This window comes from Capsicum annuum, chromosome 11 (assembly GCF_002878395.1).
Source record: "Capsicum annuum cultivar UCD-10X-F1 chromosome 11, UCD10Xv1.1, whole genome shotgun sequence".
In the NCBI taxonomy this organism is placed as follows: Eukaryota; Viridiplantae; Streptophyta; class Magnoliopsida; order Solanales; family Solanaceae; genus Capsicum; species Capsicum annuum.
In genome coordinates, this window is record NC_061121.1 from 43,028,771 (window position 1) to 43,046,203 (window position 17,433).

At 35.3% G+C, this 17,433-nt stretch overlaps 1 long non-coding RNA gene across 2 annotated transcripts; it reads left to right on the top strand.

The window, feature by feature from the left end:
* Positions 1-5,458: 5,458 nt before the first annotated feature.
* On the top strand, positions 5,459-10,405 carry LOC107846943. Of its 2 annotated transcripts, XR_001667215.2 has the most exons (6): positions 5,459-5,786; positions 6,734-6,805; positions 7,616-7,677; positions 7,764-7,959; positions 8,092-8,201; positions 10,144-10,405. It is a non-coding gene; the product is annotated as an uncharacterized LOC107846943 (long non-coding RNA). The 2 variants fall into 2 exon arrangements; XR_007046601.1 differs by lacking the exon at positions 6,734-6,805.
* Positions 10,406-17,433: the final 7,028 nt, after the last annotated feature.

Below are 17,433 nucleotides of genomic sequence, written 5' to 3' on the forward strand. Positions count from 1 at the left end.
ACTTAGGTTAGATAAGGAAATCAAAGCTATGTTAGGAAAGATATAAACAAGGTATTAAAAATATATTATATACATCTTATTAAAATAAAACATGCTAGTTATTTATAAAAAAAGATTAAAAACTTCAGAAAAATTTACCCACTTTTCAAAAAATTATCAAAGATAACTCCTCAAAAAATAATACAACCTTATTGTTGTCAAAAGAAGGTTATTTAAAATCATTTCTTTATAAAATCTTGTAATTAATAATTTAAAAAAATTAATTATGTTAAGAACTTCATGTTTCCTTTATTGTAAAAAAATGATTCTTCTGCCTTTTTTAATCAAATTTTGATAAAAATAGATTAATTATCCTATACTTAGATGAATAGCTAAAAAAATATAGTTGTTTAAATAAAAAATGCTTGAGAATTTGTTTTTTTTTTTTTAATTAAGAAAAGACTCATGTTTTAATTTTATTTTATTTTCATTTGAAATCCCAATGAAGCCTCATGGAATTAAATTAGCAAAATTATAATTTTCTTATTTAAAATTGATAACAATGGAATTGACTACCCTATTCAAAGTAGTTAAAGCCAATTTTTGAGTCTAGCTAAAATAATTAGCCTACCGCAAAAATTTATTATTTATTAATTCGACATTAGTAACGAATGAGAAACTAATTTTAATTCTAAAGCTAAGACCATTTATTCTAAAATGTATGTCTTTTACGTACCAAATTTTAAAACTTTAAATGCTATAAATTAAATGCCTAAGCCTAGTGGTTATGCTAAAATCAATATCTAAAGAGGGCCAAGGAGGAAAACAATTAAATTTACAATCATATTTAATGATTTATACTAGTTCAAATAAAAGCAGACAAAAATACAAAATTTTAAATAATAATGTGCAAAAATGTTTAAATGAAAATACTAATGAGTGTCTATAGAGAAATATAAAGCTCGAAAGAGGAAAAGAGGGAAAGAGGCACTAGACTACTAGCCAATTCGACTTAAGAATGCGGAATATGCCGCCTTGCTAGAATGAGGGGGTAGTGTTGAGTCTTATTTTGAGACTCAATTAACGAGAGCTTGAATTGGGACCCCATTTGCACCGAAGAGTACATATAAAGAAAGGAAAAATAAAGATTAAAAAAAGATTTTTTTACCAAGAAATACAAGCCAAAGATTAAATGCACCAAACTGGACATGAATTTGCATTTTCGCAAGTTTTAAAAGACACAATTTTAATACCATGAAGAAAATGCAAAAGATCCTATAAGATGAGGGAAAATCAGATTTACAAACCTTTAAGAACTTAAACTTCACCACACAAAATCTAAACAAGAAATAAATTGGTCATTAAGAAACCACTTGGGTAAGTCATCCCCTGCATATTAAAATTATTTATTCAAACTATTGCAGATTATAAAGTGTTAAGCTCCTTATATGGAATTTAAATATGAATAGGGGCGTTAACAGGAACAATATGATCTCTTAATCTAGTTAGAAAATAACCCTTGATGTGATTCCTGCTCAAAACACTAAACACGCGAGTCATATCCTGTATTTTTATGCAGCGTCAAAGGTAAAATATAGCCGGAACTTTTAATGTTATTTTGACATCTTGACAAATGTTTATGGCTTGATTAGTGAACTACCAGCAACATAATCTCCGAACAAACAAAAAAATAATTCAAGACAAAAGAAATCTAACACATAATTTTACTAGAAAACATTAGAGCATGCCAAAACTCACATGAGTTCTAGTGTGCTATTTAACTCCCATAACATTATTCTAGTGTTCATAGAATCCTTTAAAGACATCAAGTGAGCACAACAGTTGTAACTAACTATACTACAAAAATTTGAAACATGATTCAAATTTAACGACACGGTCACACGTTTAATTTCCTTTAGACGTCACAACACTTCAAGATATTTTACAAACTAATTTTATAGTAACACAACAACAAAATAAATTTGAATCAACACGCATATGAGTGACCAAGTTATTTGAACAAGACATCTATATTAGTATACTACGATTATGATACATACACAGAAAGAGTAGTCTATCAAGCATGCTTGTTATAACAGATAATTAAACATACTTTATTTTCAAGATTTATACAGAAACAAAACACATATGTGAAATATAAGACGTTGGATGAACATGAAATCCTTAATCGATGAATCCATCTGGACGAAAGAGAGTAGAAGAGTTGTTTGAGTTTCAGATTCCTGGCTTACATTATTTCTATCAAACTCCAGATTGATAAAAATGCAAACTGCTGGAAATATTGTAGAGAAAATATGCAGTCTCCATTGTCGAAAACTAGCACATGTATGGACAATCCAAGAAGAATATGAGAAAAGTGTAGTGGTGGTGAAGAAAATGTACCAAATAACATTCGTGGGAGTAGAAGAGAGGCTAGACACAAGGTATTAAAGGATTATGAGAAATCTGCTGGAAGTAATACTTATACATATTTGTATAATTGATGAAGTGTTATATGAGTGATAGAGAAAATGAAGGAAAATATGAAGATCATGAAACTGGGATGGTCAAATATATGGAAAGGATCCAAATCATCATAAATGAGTAATATGAATTTGAGCATGTTAGCCAAAATTAAGATAAAATATCATAAGCAACAGTAAAAATAACATCCAGGAACAAAGTCTTATTCTTGCTCGAATTTTGAAGAACGAGGAGCAGTACTAACATAAAATACCAGAGAAGAAATTCCATGACTCGAACCGAGGACCTGGCCATGATGGACATCCCAAACCATGAAGGCCTGAACTAGCAATCATATGTATAATTCAGAAACTATAAATTGCGGAAACAAAATGGAAACATGGTCATCTGATTATATTAACTAGACAACATGACATAAGTGCAACAATACTCAAAACCATCTATACAAGTCTGCAAAATCTCTACTAACAACTGAAAGCAATATCTGTCTGAAACCGGGACAAGGTCCCCGGTCGGACCATAAACTAAAAACAATGAAATCATCATATGAAACAAGACCTTTCGAAATAAGGGACTCTCACCAACTCCAATCATCTAACAATGATCTACTACTTAGCAGGACCCCGGGACTGAGCCTTAGATCCTGAAATATAGGGGTCAATACATAATGCACTGGTACGTAGAACAATTCAAAAACAAAAATTTATTTTTATATAACATATGTGAGATATTTTCATAAAAACATGTCATCTTGAAACATTTGAAAACATATAGGCATAATTTGATAAATTGCAAAACACTTTCTTAAAATCATGACTTTACTCTTTATTTCTCTTCTAAGTTAGATGGTATACCCTACAATCTGTAATTCCATGGTCTATATAGAATCCACCCTTGACTCGGTAGCCAAGCCCCCAATTCAAGTTTGCCTCAAGGATTGGAGTATCAATAAAGGAAGACACGCAAAACCACAAAGCATGGTGTCATGATTCCCTATCAAATCAACATGTCATGGTAGTGCACAAGACCACAAATCATGGCTCCTAACCATAGTCCCAAGTTGGGATAACATACATCAAGGCATACAAGACCTCACAACATGGTAGCATAATCCTGAGTCAGCAAACCACGGTTTCCAGCATTGAGTCTCTCGACTTGTTCTTTCTTCGGGTAACCATCTAACTCTCTTTAAGACCATTTTTAAATTTCTTATAAGAAACATGAATCATGCTTACAAACCACTCTTTTCTTATTCTGTTAATGGTAATTCATAATAGGGTATCGTCATACCCCGACTTGCAAGTCATTTGTGTCGTATCATTCCATAGCCCTTCTCATTCAAACCACTTATAATGTTCTGCTTTAGATTTTTCAATAGACTCAATCATTTGATCACAAAAAACATTTAAATAATTCAAGAGAGTCCTTATTTTAAAACATGTGCAACCTAGGCTATAATTTATCGTTCTAACACTAGTCTTATGTGTGTGTATATATATATATATATATATAATTATCCACTCTTTTTTCCATAAGTTGCCAACCTAGGCTACTGCACACATCAAATCAAGCCTACTATTTAATCTCACAAAACATGCATCATTAACCTTAAGCTACTATTCTCACCACCACAATCCATACCTAAAGTTCAAGCCTATTGTCTAACACCAATCATGTAACATCGATGAAGCATGCTGCATATTATACTAGTCCATCAAATAGAAATATCAACCTAAGTCTCTTACTTTACTTAAATATGGCCCATAAGTTCATCCTCTCCACGATATTAGTATCATACCTCAAAATCTACGACATACCTTCTCACATGCAGTACTAGTTTACAATTACTAGAGAAAAAAATAATCAAAGGGATAAAGTCACATAATAGGGATAGTCGATCTTAATCTTATATTGTGACTCATTATGATCTTATCAACATATTCTACTTTCTCACATCATAATTACTTACCCATGCATACATTTAGACTACTTTTAAATTTCATTTACACCAATGAGTCTCTATCCATAACTTATTGACTAATCTAACCCGTTCCATTCACAACCTATAAATAATTTCTACAACCACCATAACTATCCATTCTGGGATCCTTCCCTATATTGAGTAAATAATAATCATAGCTAGTCACTTCCTTGCACAGACTACCATACAATCTGCAAACATTGCTACCACATTAGTCTATCACTATAAAAATAACAACCCATCCCTCATTCAATGGTTACACAACTAAACAAGCTTCTTTATGCAAAAATCACCCTTATTCTGTCTTCTAAGCTTGTGACTTGATATCACTAACTTTTGGACTATCTTACAACTCATAGGTTATGACACTTTATCACATACTACTACTCCGGTGGAAATAATATTCCAACATTCTGCCACTCATCATTACCCTTAAGCATGACATCTACAATAAGGGTTTTATAAAAGAGGACTGGATGCATTTCATACCTTAGTCTCAAATGCACGACTGATGTAGATAGGGGTAAAAGCTTAAATCAATACACCTTAAAGCAATCATGGACTCCTCTCAAGTTCTTGTGCAATTTCATAATCGTTTATGACTCAATTAGAAAGGACCATATAATTTAGACTCTAAGCTTTTGCACTCAAATTAGCTCGACAAGGAGGCATAGCAAATAAAATCAGGGTAAAGAGAGAATTTATATAACTTTCAAATGGACAACACAATGGTACGATCTAGAACATGAAGAAAAGTGAAACATTCACTACGAAAAATAGGTTTAATTGCAGGGATTTATTTGCAAGGGTTATTTTAACCCCCGTAAAATTGTATGAGTTGTGGGGGTTAAAAATCTGCCGCTAAAATTTATAAATTTGTGGAGGTTTTTAATTCCCACTATAAATTATGCGGTTTTAAACCCCCGCTATCTACCATAAAAAATAACGCCATAAAAATATACCCCCGCTATAATAAAAAAAAATAGCGCCTAACATTTTTCTCTTTTTTTTTTAATTGGGCAAAGTATTTTCCCTCACTTTCCCATTTCGGTAGGTAGCTCCAAATTATCGATCAACCCTCTCTTATTTTCCCTCTCTTCCTCTCTCATTTCCTAAATCGGCTGGCTATTTCAGTTGATTTTCACTTTCCCTCTCTCACTTTCCCTCTCTTGAGCTTGGATCTGGCTATGGCTTAGGTGGATTGATCATTGCAATGACTATAAAAGCACGGTAAGCTTGGATATGGATATGGATTAGGTAGATTGATCATTGTAATGACTACAAAAACACGGGAAGATGGAAATCCCTAAGCTCTGTTATTTGTTCCACTAATTGTACCACGGTACGACAATGCACTCAAGTTTTAATATTAAGGAACTCTTTCATTCTGTGGTTTAATTAAGAATTTGTTATGTACCAGTGATTGTTTCCTCGTTTAATTAGTGATGTTTAATCAAGCATTTGTTTTAGGATTGAAATTGGGTTACTGATGTTATGTAAATGTTTGGTTTATTTGCATATTTGGAGATTCTGTCTCCAGCTATATTGCTTGGACTCTTCAAAAATATCGATAGATGTGTGTCGGATCCTCCAAAAATATTGGTTGGTTTTGCATTTTTTTTTTTGTAATTTCTGCTATGTTAGGAGTTTTCTTCCTGAAAAAGAAGTATGGGTGTTTGTGATTTTTTAACTATGTTGTTTTGGATAATATTCAGATAAGAGGCATGCTGAGGCTGCTAGAATTAGGGAAAAATACCCAAATAGGATTCCGGTGAGAATAAAGTTTTATGTGAATGGATTTTTTTTCTGTGGTAGCTACTGGTTTCACTTTGAATAATGTGATTAACTGATTTCATTGATGAGATTGTTGTGAAATTTGAATTATTGCCTTGTAGTATAAAGTATAAACTACATGTGTTGTTCTTTCTTTTGGTGTTTTTTGGAATGGGCTTTGAGTTATTGGCATCGGTACAATGCCAAGTTGTCTGTGGTGAGATTATGTTTAAACAAATTTGGAGTCAGCTGGTATAAAGTTGGAATGCTTTTCTTGTAGCCAAGTATCTATCGGAAATAGTCTCTCTATGTTCATGAGGTAGGGGTAAGGTCAGCGTACACCCTACCCTCGTCAGAACCCACCTATGGGATTACATTGGGTATATAATGTGGTTTAACAATGATCTTGAACGTTATATGATACTTGAATATACACGTCAAATCTGGTGCTAATTCGACCTTTTTGCACTGTTTGGAACATATGTTTCTTTCTTTTGGTGGTGCTGTCCCTTACAGACTTGTGGAAGACATTGCTTTTGCTGTGGCTCAATTTTTCCAGCGAGGCGGAACCTTCCAAACTATTACATGGTACTATAGGAGTATCTTAATTTATAGTACCCTGCCTGTAACGAACGTTGACAACTGAACTAAGTCTTTAAATGATATTTTACTGCTTTTGAATAGTACCATGGTGGAACTAACTTTGGTCGAACCAGTGGTGGACCGTTTATTGCAACTAGCTATGACTATGATGCCCCTTTAGATGAGTACGGTATAGGCTTATCACTTCACTTTTATATGTTCAAGCTTATTCTCCATCGACTTATATCACAACATCGAACTATTACATTCTATGATATTGAATCCTAAGCTTATTCGATTAAATAATGTAGGACTTATAAGACAACCAAAGTGGGTTCACTTGAAAGATCTCCATAAAGCCATAAAGCTTTGTGAGCCTGAGATGGTGGAAACTGATCCAAACATCACTTCTCTGGGTTCTACCATAGAGGCATATTTATCATTGTCTAGCATGAAGCAGTCCCAATCACCGGTCAAGAAAATTTTAGTTGCTTCTTCTAAAATAATTCAGTTCGACTATGGTTAACAAGTTTGGAATTTGTAGCGATGTGTTGTATTGTAAAGACTTCCAGTCTACCAGACAGTTACTGTCAACTGTTTCAACCAACCCCCAAGAAAACTGCTTTTGCAAGCATAATCTAGAATCTTGATCATAAGTTGCCGCCATGATCCTAAACTTATATCCTTCTTTGTTATTTAGGATATTTCTCTTAAAAACAACCCCGTAGTAAAAGAGTAGAATGAATTGTACAGGTAACGTTAGTTTTTTAAGGAGAGCTTCACATTATAAACTACAAATTTCTTTTCTTCGTTCAGGCCAGTGTTTATAAATCTGGATAACAGTGTGCTACAAGAATGTGGCCTTTAATACTGCAAAGGTTTGGCTCCTAATCTTGTCTAGTTCAAATTGTAGCTCTGTGCTTGTTGCAGCTCAAGCTGATGGTTTTACATTTCTTGGTGACAGAGTAACTCCGTATCAAAGTCTATACGTTTGTTACTCAGTCTACGAAAGCCGATGTATCTAGCGCATCCATGTCAGGTTGGACTTTGGTAAATGAGCCTGTAGGTATCTCAAGTGATAATACATTCAAAAAAGTGGGGCTGGTGGAATAGATAAACACTACAGCTGATAAAAGTGATTATCTTTGGTACCCTCTAAGGTAAAATCCAAAAAATAGTTTTAATAGTTTCTAATCAACAACTTTTTGTGAAAACGACTAGTGTTCTTTGTTAGCATGCACGATTTTTATCTGCTCCAAAGTTTGCTTTTCTGAACAAATTTTTTTTTCCAGTGTCAATTTAAAAAATGATGATCCTTTGCTTCAAGATGGATCTGCAACGGTACTTCATGTGGAATCCCTAGGTCATGTTCTCCACGCTTTTATTAATGGAAAGCTATCAGGTAACGGAAATGAAATGATATTTGATGATTACCTACTAGTTACCCAAAATAGTGAGATTTAAGATACTGACATGAGCTATCGTATGGACTAATACATGGAGTGTCATACATCTAATGTGGTTTAACAATGATCTTGAATGTTCAAGTATCATATATTCTAGTTTGATACTTCGATTCAGCTATGCAAGGGTGCTATGCAACCAAACTTTCATCACATTGGAAATAGGGTAGAGTATTGATCACTAGGGAAACTTAAACATACCATTACCACATATTTAATGAGAAACCATGACCATACTGATACAATAACTAAAGAAACCTTATAAAAGTGGAATCTTACAGGTATGTACAGAAACAACTTCACATCAATCCCATGCTAGTTGTGTTCCGCATCTATAGATATTCAGTCTATTAAAGTCCATTTCACTACAATAGTCATCAATTTTCCTTTTAAGCATATTAGAAGTTCTCTAAATCTCGCGCTTACCTACTCGGAGCTAAGTGTAAGAACAACTCAACCCTCTTCCCAACTAGTTGGGATCCTTTTCTCCCAGGCATAGGTTCTATTGCTCAGTCAGTATCCACAAATTTGAAGGGCCATAACTCCTAGTTAAACTAGAAATTTAGTCTTCCACTATTCGTGATTGTACATTGATTCTTGCATAGTTCTCATGCTCAGTAAGTACCAACATACAAATTTTTAAAGACCATATATATTAGGTAATCTTGAAAGTTTACTCTTACCCTATTTGTGATTGTACAGGTTATAGTTTACTCATCAAACAGAATAGCAAGATTATACATAATCACTTGTGGGATTTCACTGGGTGTGTTGTTGTTGTTGTTTGAATATGGTTGGTGTTGTGATTCATATAAGAACACTGAAGCTTTATGTAACCTATATTTCCTTCAACTCCAGTAATGAAAGTCATAAGTTCACTGAAGAGAACCTGGCTGTTCTCTTGTGGTGGTTGATGCATTTGACTTTTGCAATCGAAAAATTGCAATTGAATTTAAGAAAAGAAGTCTTAATTTTTGGTGACTTAAAAAAGTATAAGAACATACATAACATACATACCTATTGTGAAGGGCATTTGGTCTAGTAGGTACTCTTCTTTTGGTCTCGTAATTGACATTTGGATTTCTTTGAAGATATTGCTTCTCATCTTCTATTATCTTCCAAATATTTACATGTTTGATTGCTCTAGCAGTTACATCTTTGGTGGCAGCCCTAGCTCCCTTCCTCACTTTCCTGGATAACCAAATATATACATAAATGATTTAACTTCTATATACACTCATGCGACACTTCAAGTCATTTAAATGTAACTGTACATAGCAAGTGGAATTAGGAACCTAAGTAGAAATTAAGGTAGTTAATCTGTTACTACATGTTAAAGTACATTGATAGTGTGTAACTCTTTCACAAAGTCACTGTATATAAGTTATAAATCCATACACATAAACTCACTGTTATCTATTCTGTCATTATCATCTTTCTGATACATAAAGGAAAAACGGGGAACTAGAATTCACATCAAATATTTGGTTGTCTACTATCTACACGCACTGCTAAAAGTACTCCATTTTGCAACTTTGTTAACATAGAATTGTTTTGTAAGAAATTTATTTTGTGCTTGATTGTGTTGCTATATGTTAAATGGTATTACCTGTATGTTGAATGGTACTCAGATTCCTAGTTTGATATTACCTGTATGTTGAATGATACTCAGATTTCTAGTTTGATATTACCTGTATCTTGAATGGTACTCAGGTTCCTAGTTTGATCAACTGATTGAGTAGTTTGAAACTGCAGCATGAAGTAGTTATTGATTGATCTATTTATATTTATCATGATATTTTTTAGTTGTACATAGATATAAATGTAATAAGGACTGAAAGTTTATCTAATTGGTTTTTATACTTTACATTTTTTATGTAGCCAAGTGATGCATGCAGCTAGTGGACTCATTTCGCCCATGGATGCAAGGAGACCTCATGATGATAGTGATCCTAATGATAGTCGTTGATTTCATTGCAAATTGTCTTGGATATTCAATTATTATGATGTAATTATGTGGTTGGAGTGAATCTTAGAATATTGAAGGTTTTGTGTTTAAATCTGATTTTGGAGTTTGAAGATACTAGTTAATGTTGAAAATTTAGAGTTTGAAAATGTTAATGTTTAAAATTTGATTTTGAAGTTTAATGTTCAATGTATTTTTGATATGCTTGTCAATTACAATGTTTAATTACTCTGTTCTATTAATGATATATAAATTAAACAAATATTGAATTGTAGGTTATGCCTGAAGGAGAAATTAAATTTAAGCTACAATTAGAATCTATAATTAGCTATTGAAAATTGATGGGTCCTACTAAATTTTAAAAAAAATAAAAAAATTACGGAGGTTTTAACCCCTGTAATTTTTAAATAAAATTTCTTTATAAAAAATTAAATTTAGAATAACGGGGGTTAATAACCGCCGCAAATTAATTATGGGGGTCGCAACCGCCGCAAAATAATTGTCGCAAATTAATTATGAGGGTCGAAAAAAACCGCGACAAATTATTTGTGACGGCTAGTATTGTGGGGGTTTTGGGAACCGCCAGAATTACATTTTGCGGGGGTTTAAAACCCCCACAAATCGTAAAATTAACCCCCGCAATTTGAATTATTTTTTGTAGTGATTCCTAAATGCCTAGTAGCTTCCTCCTTATAAGTGTGGCATGCTACATACCCATAAATAAAACTTTATCCGACGCGACTTTGCAGATACCCTGGGACCATGAACCGTGCTCTGATACCAAGTTTGTCACGATTCGAACCGAGGACCTGACTGCGATGGACATCCCGAACCATGAAGGCCCAAGAGCCTATCTAACTAGCAATCATATGAACAATTCAAAAACTATAAAATGCAAAAACAAAATGGAAATATGGTTATCTGATTATATCAACTAAACAACACGACATAAGTTCAACAAGACTCAAAACCATTTATATAAGTCTGAGAAATCTCTACTAACAACTAAAAGCAACATCTGTCTAAAATTGGGACAAGACCCCCAATCAGACCATGAACTAAAAACAATGAAATCATCACATCAGAAAAGGCTTTCTGAAATAAAGGACTCTCACTAACTCCAATCGTCTGAAGATGATCTACTGTTTAGCGGGACCCCAGGACTGAGCCTCAGATCCTGAAATATAGGTGGTCAATACAAAATGTACTAGTATGTAGAACAATCCAAAAACAAAAATACATTTTTATACAACATAGGTGAGAACTTTTCATAAAGATAGGTCATCTTAAAACATTTGAAAACACAAGGGAATAATTTGATAAATTCCAAAACACTTTCTTGAAATCATGACTCTACTCTTTATTTCTCTTCTGAGTTAGATGATACACCTTTCAGTATATAATTCCATGGGCTATATAGAATCTGTCCTTGACTCAGCGGCCAAGCCCCCAATCCAAGTTTGCCGCAAGAATTGGAGTATCGATAAGGGGAGACATGCAAGACCACACAACATGGTGCCATGATCCCCAATCAACTCAACATATCATGGTAGTTCACAATACCACATAGCATGGATCCTAACCATAGTTCCAAGTTGGGATAACATAAATCAAGTCACACAAGATCACACAGCATGGTGCCATAATCCCGACTCGACAAACCACGATTTCCAGCATTGAGTCTCTCGACTCGTGCTTTTTTCGGGTAACCATCTAACTCTCTTTAAGCCCATTTTTAAATATATTATAAGAAACATAAATCATACTTATAAACAACTCTTTTCTTATTCTGTTAAGGTAAATTCACAACGGGGTATCGTCATGCCCCAACTTGCAAGTCATTTGTATCGTATCATTCCACAACCCTTCTTATTCAAACCACTTATAATGTTCTTCTTTAGAGAGATTATTCTAAATATGCACATGTTCTAAAGGAACTATGACTGCTAGGTCACCAATGCATTTCTTTAGCAAAGAGACATGGAATACTGGATACACTAAGGCTAGATCTGAAGGCAACTTAAGCTCATAAGCTACCTTTACGAAACAGCTAAGAATTCTGTAAGGATCAATATATCGGGGACTGAGCTTTCCCTTCTTGCCAAACCTCTTTACCCCGTTCATGGGAGAGATTTTCAAGAACAAAAAATCACCGATCTCAAACTTGAGATCCTTTCTCCGCATGTCTATGTACGACTTCTGTCGGTTCTGGGCAACACTAAGTCTTTCTCTGATTCACTGAACCTTCTCTAAGGTATCAAATACTAGGTCGGGCCCTAATACTATGGCCTCAACTACCTTGAACCAACCAATCGAAGATTTGCATCTCCTACTATAGAGAGCTTCAAACGGAGCCATCTGAATACTGGAATGTAGCTGTTATTGTATGTGAACTTGATTAAAAGCAAGTGGGCATCCCAACTACCCTTAAAATCGACAACACTTTCTCTCAGTATATCTTCTAGAGTGTGAATAGTCCTTTCTGCTTGACCATCTATCTAAGGGTGGAAGGCTGTACTGAGGTGAACTTGGGTACCAAAACCCTTTTGGAATGCTTTCCATAAATGAAAGGTAAACTGGGTACCTCTATCTAAGATAATGGATACTGGAATTCCGTGTAACCTGACCAACTCTGATATAGAGTTTGGCATAGTCCTCAACTAAATAGTAGGTATGGACTGGTAAGAAATGAGTTGATTTGGTTATCTTGTCTACGATAACCCATATAGAATCATGTTGATGACGAGTACGAGGCAAACCCATCACAAAGTCTATGTTCACTTCTTCCCATTTCCATGTGGGAATACTGAACTCCTGCATGGACCCACTAGGTTTTTGGTGTTCAATCTTAAATTATTGACATGTAGAGCATTTATCTACAAATTCTGCAATATATCTCTTTATCCCACTCCATCAATATATCTCCCACAAATCACGGTACATCTTAGTGGCCCCTGGATGAATCGAGTAACACGCACCATGCGCTTCTACAAAAATTCATTCCCTCAAGTCATCTACACCTTGCACACACAAAAGACCCTAGAAACGCAACACACCATCTCCCCCTTAAGAGAAAACCACTACTTTCTAATTCTGACTGACTCTTTTAACTTAACAAGACTGGGATCTCTATCCTTCTTTTCCTTCACCTCAAAAACTAAAGAGAATTCGAAACTATTCTGAACCCACACACTACCTTCTGCTGAATTGACTAAGTGGACACCTAGTCAGGCAAGCTGATGAACTTCCTAAACTAACTTCTTCTTACTGACCTCAACATGAGCAACACTACCCATAGACAGTCTATTGAGAGCATCGACCACTACATTGGCTTTGCCCGGATGATAAAGAACACTCACGTCATAATCTTTTAATAATCTAACCACCTTCTCTAATGTAAATTCAAATCTTTCTAAGAGAACACATATTGAAGGCTTTTGTGATCTGTGAACATATCAGCATGCACCTCATACAAGTAATGCCTCCAAATCTTTAAGGAAAATACAACAGCTGCTAACTTGAGATCATGAGTCGGATAATTCTTCTTATGGGGCTTAAGTTGTCTAGAGGTGTAGGCTACGACCTTACCTCTCTGCATGAGGACATAACCCAAACCTACTATGGATGCATCACAGTACACAATAAACCCATCTGAACCATCTAGTAGAGTCAAAACTAGGGTTGAGGTGAGTTGAGTCTTCAGCTCCTAAAAACTCTTCTCGTATGAATTTAACCACTGAAACTAGCTTTTCTTCTGAGTTAATCTGGACATGGGGGATGCAATAGATGAAAAACCTTCAACAAACCAATGGTAATAGCCGGGTAAACCTAAGAAACTCTAGAAATCTGATGGAGAGATGGGTCTAGGACAATTTCTCACCGCTTTAAACTTTTGAGGATCAACTCTAATGCCATCACCGGAAGCAATATGAACAAGGAATGCTACTGAACTTATCCAAAATTCGCACTTACTAAAATTAGAGAACAACTGATGAGTTTTGAGAGTTTGAAGTATGATTCTGAGGTGATCTGCGTGATCATTCTCGCTATAGGAATAGACAAGAATGTCATCGATGAAGACTATAACGAACATGCCCAAGTACTGCTTGAACACTCAGTTTATTAAATCAATGAAAGCTACTGGGGAATTAGTAATACCAAAGGACATGACTAGAAATTCGAAGTGAACATATCGAGTTTTAAAAGCTATTTTTAGAATGTCACATTCTCCGACCCTAAGCTGATGATAGCCTGATCTGAGGTCTATCTTAGAAAAGTAACTGGTTCCCTGAAGTTGGTCAAATAAGTCATCGATTTTGAGAAGTGGGTATTTATTATTGACTGTGAATTTGTTCAAATGATGGTAGTCTATACACATTCTAAGAGAACCGTCTTTCTTAGGCACAAATAAGACTGGTACACCCCACAGAGAAACACTAGGCCTAATGAATCCCTTACCTAGGAGATCCTTTAACTGTTCCTTTAACTATCTAAGGTCTACTGGTTCCATTATGTATTGCGGAATAGATATGGGCTGAGTATCAGGAAGAAGGTCTATTCCAAAATCTATTTCCCTTATGGGAGAAACTCCAGGAAGATCTTCAGGAAACACATCTAAGAATTTATTTACTACTGGAACTAACTCAATAGTTGGAGTTTCTAAGTTAGAGTCTTTGACTCTCATAAGATGATAGATACATCCCTTGGATATCATTTTTTTCGCTCTGAGGTATGAAATCAACTGACCCTTAAGTACTTTGGTAGTACTCCTCCATTCAAGGACTGGTTCATTTGGAAACTAAAAATGAACTATTCTGTTTCTACAATCAACTGAGGCATAACATGAGCAGAGCCAATCTATGCCAAGAATGACATTAAAATCCGCCATCTCTAGCTCTACAAGGTCTGCTATAGTAACTTTCTGAGATATCATAACTGGACAGTTCCAGTATAACCGTTGGGCTATGATAGATTTACCCACTAGGGTAGGAACTAAGAAAGATTTTGCTAGTATTTCTGGACTGACTCCAAAGTTATCGGCTATATAAGGAGTTACGAAAGATAAAGAAGCTCCTGGATCTAGAAAGGCATAAATATGTAAATGAAAGATCTATAATGTACCAGTGACCATATTAGGAGAATTTTCTTGATCTTGTCTGGACTGAAGTGTATAAAGCTTTTTTAGGTGTTGCCCACTGGTGGCACTGGAAGTAGTACCCTGTTGATTCGGGTGACTTGACTGAGCTGAAGAACGAGTATGCTGACCTTGAGAGCCAAACTGAGGACAGTCTCTGAATCTGTGGCCTGGCTTGCCACACCCAAAATAAACATCACTACCAGCTCTATAGATACCATTATGGTTTTTCCCACATGTCTGACAAAAAGGATTTATGTGAGCACTGCTGACATTACCCTGAGATTTAGAGCCTGGCGCCCTATCACTGTTACTATTTTTGAACTTAGGTATTAGAGCACTAGCTGAGGATGGAGTTGGAACTGAAGATTTTGTATGAAACTGGTAATGGTTACTGCCCTCTGACTTAGGCAGATTAAAATTAAAGCTACATATTCTAGCTTTCTTGTTCTACCTCTCTCTCTCTGATATTAGCCTCTTCTAACTGCTCATCATGGACTATGAGCCTGGAATATCCATATCCTTAATCAACATTGCTGTCCTACTCTCCTTAACCATACTATATGACACCCCAGATATGAACTTGCTTATTTTGGACCTATTGTCTGCTACTACATGGGGAGCATACCTAGATAACTGAGTAAACTTGAGGGAATACTCTTTAATGCTCATACTACCTTGCTTGAGGTTGATAAACTCTAACACCTTGGCTTCTCTCAGCTCTAAGGTAAACAATCTCTCTAGAAAAGCAGTAGCAAACTCTTCCCACTCTATGGGCTCTGCATCTGTGCTCCTGTCTATCTTCTACTGCTTAAACTATGTATGAGCTACATCTTGTAGCTGATAGATGGTTAACTCAACACTCTTACTAAAAGTAACTCCCATGATATCTATGACTTTCTAAACCTGATTGAGGAAATCCTGTGGATCTTCTTCTGGCTTAGATACTAAGAATAAGGAAGGGTTCATTCAGGTGAAGTCCTAAATCCTGGATACAGCAGTATTGGCCACTGGATTGGCTGGAACAATAGCTGGCCATTCATCCTGAGCTGCTATGGAGTTAGCTAGAGTAGAGAATGCAGCTTTGAATTCTACATGGGAGACATGCTCGTCCAGGGGATCTGCCTGAACGAGCAGAGGTGCTGACTGATTTTTGATTCTCCTTTTGTTAGTCATTTTGGGAGGCATATTGTATAAATAAAAAGGAGGAAACAAATTATACTGAGAGTTTAACTTGAGCTCATGCTCACTCGCACGACGTGAATATTGAAAGAAGGGAAACTATTTCCTAAAATAACTCATAGCCTCCTGTCCATAAGTGCCCATGCACAAGACTCTATAAGATGCGGCTTTCAGACTTCCTAGGATACTGTTGAACCTTAGGCTCTGATACTAAGTTTGTAACTTCTCGAGTCTGTACCCCGAATGCTACACGGTGCTTACAATCCCGAAGGACCACAAGCTAACCCATGACTAATATCTGCTATGAGCACTAAAACATTATACAATAATAAATGCGAAATAATAGGTTAAAATTTCATAAGGTCCAAAACATCTGAAATATTGATAAAATATATCATCTGTGATAATATCTGTAAAACTGAATACTGACTAAAATCTAGTCTGAAAAGCCTCTAAACTAAACTATCTGAAAGTGAAATTGATAGAATAATCCCCCAACTAACTGCATCTACTGAAATACTGAGTCTACTAAAATAATGAGATACAAGAATATCCTCGAATGATGAGGACTCACTGCTAATCTACTGCTGCTGGCTGAATCTGAATCTATCTATATGCGGTCGGGAACCTGAGCATCCGAACCTATGATATGAGACATCATAATGCAAAGAAATCGTATGCATCAGTACGTGGAATGGGCTGGTATGCTAGATAAGGTAAGGCTGAATCAAGGGTTCATATGCATGAACAATAACTGACTGCATGATATAGATTAACTAAACATGAGAGTACATGGATAACTGATACTGCTGTAAAGCTGAGTGTGCACTACTGTACATATAAAAAATACTGTGACTAAGCTTATCTGAAGATAAGTCCTAAGTTCTGA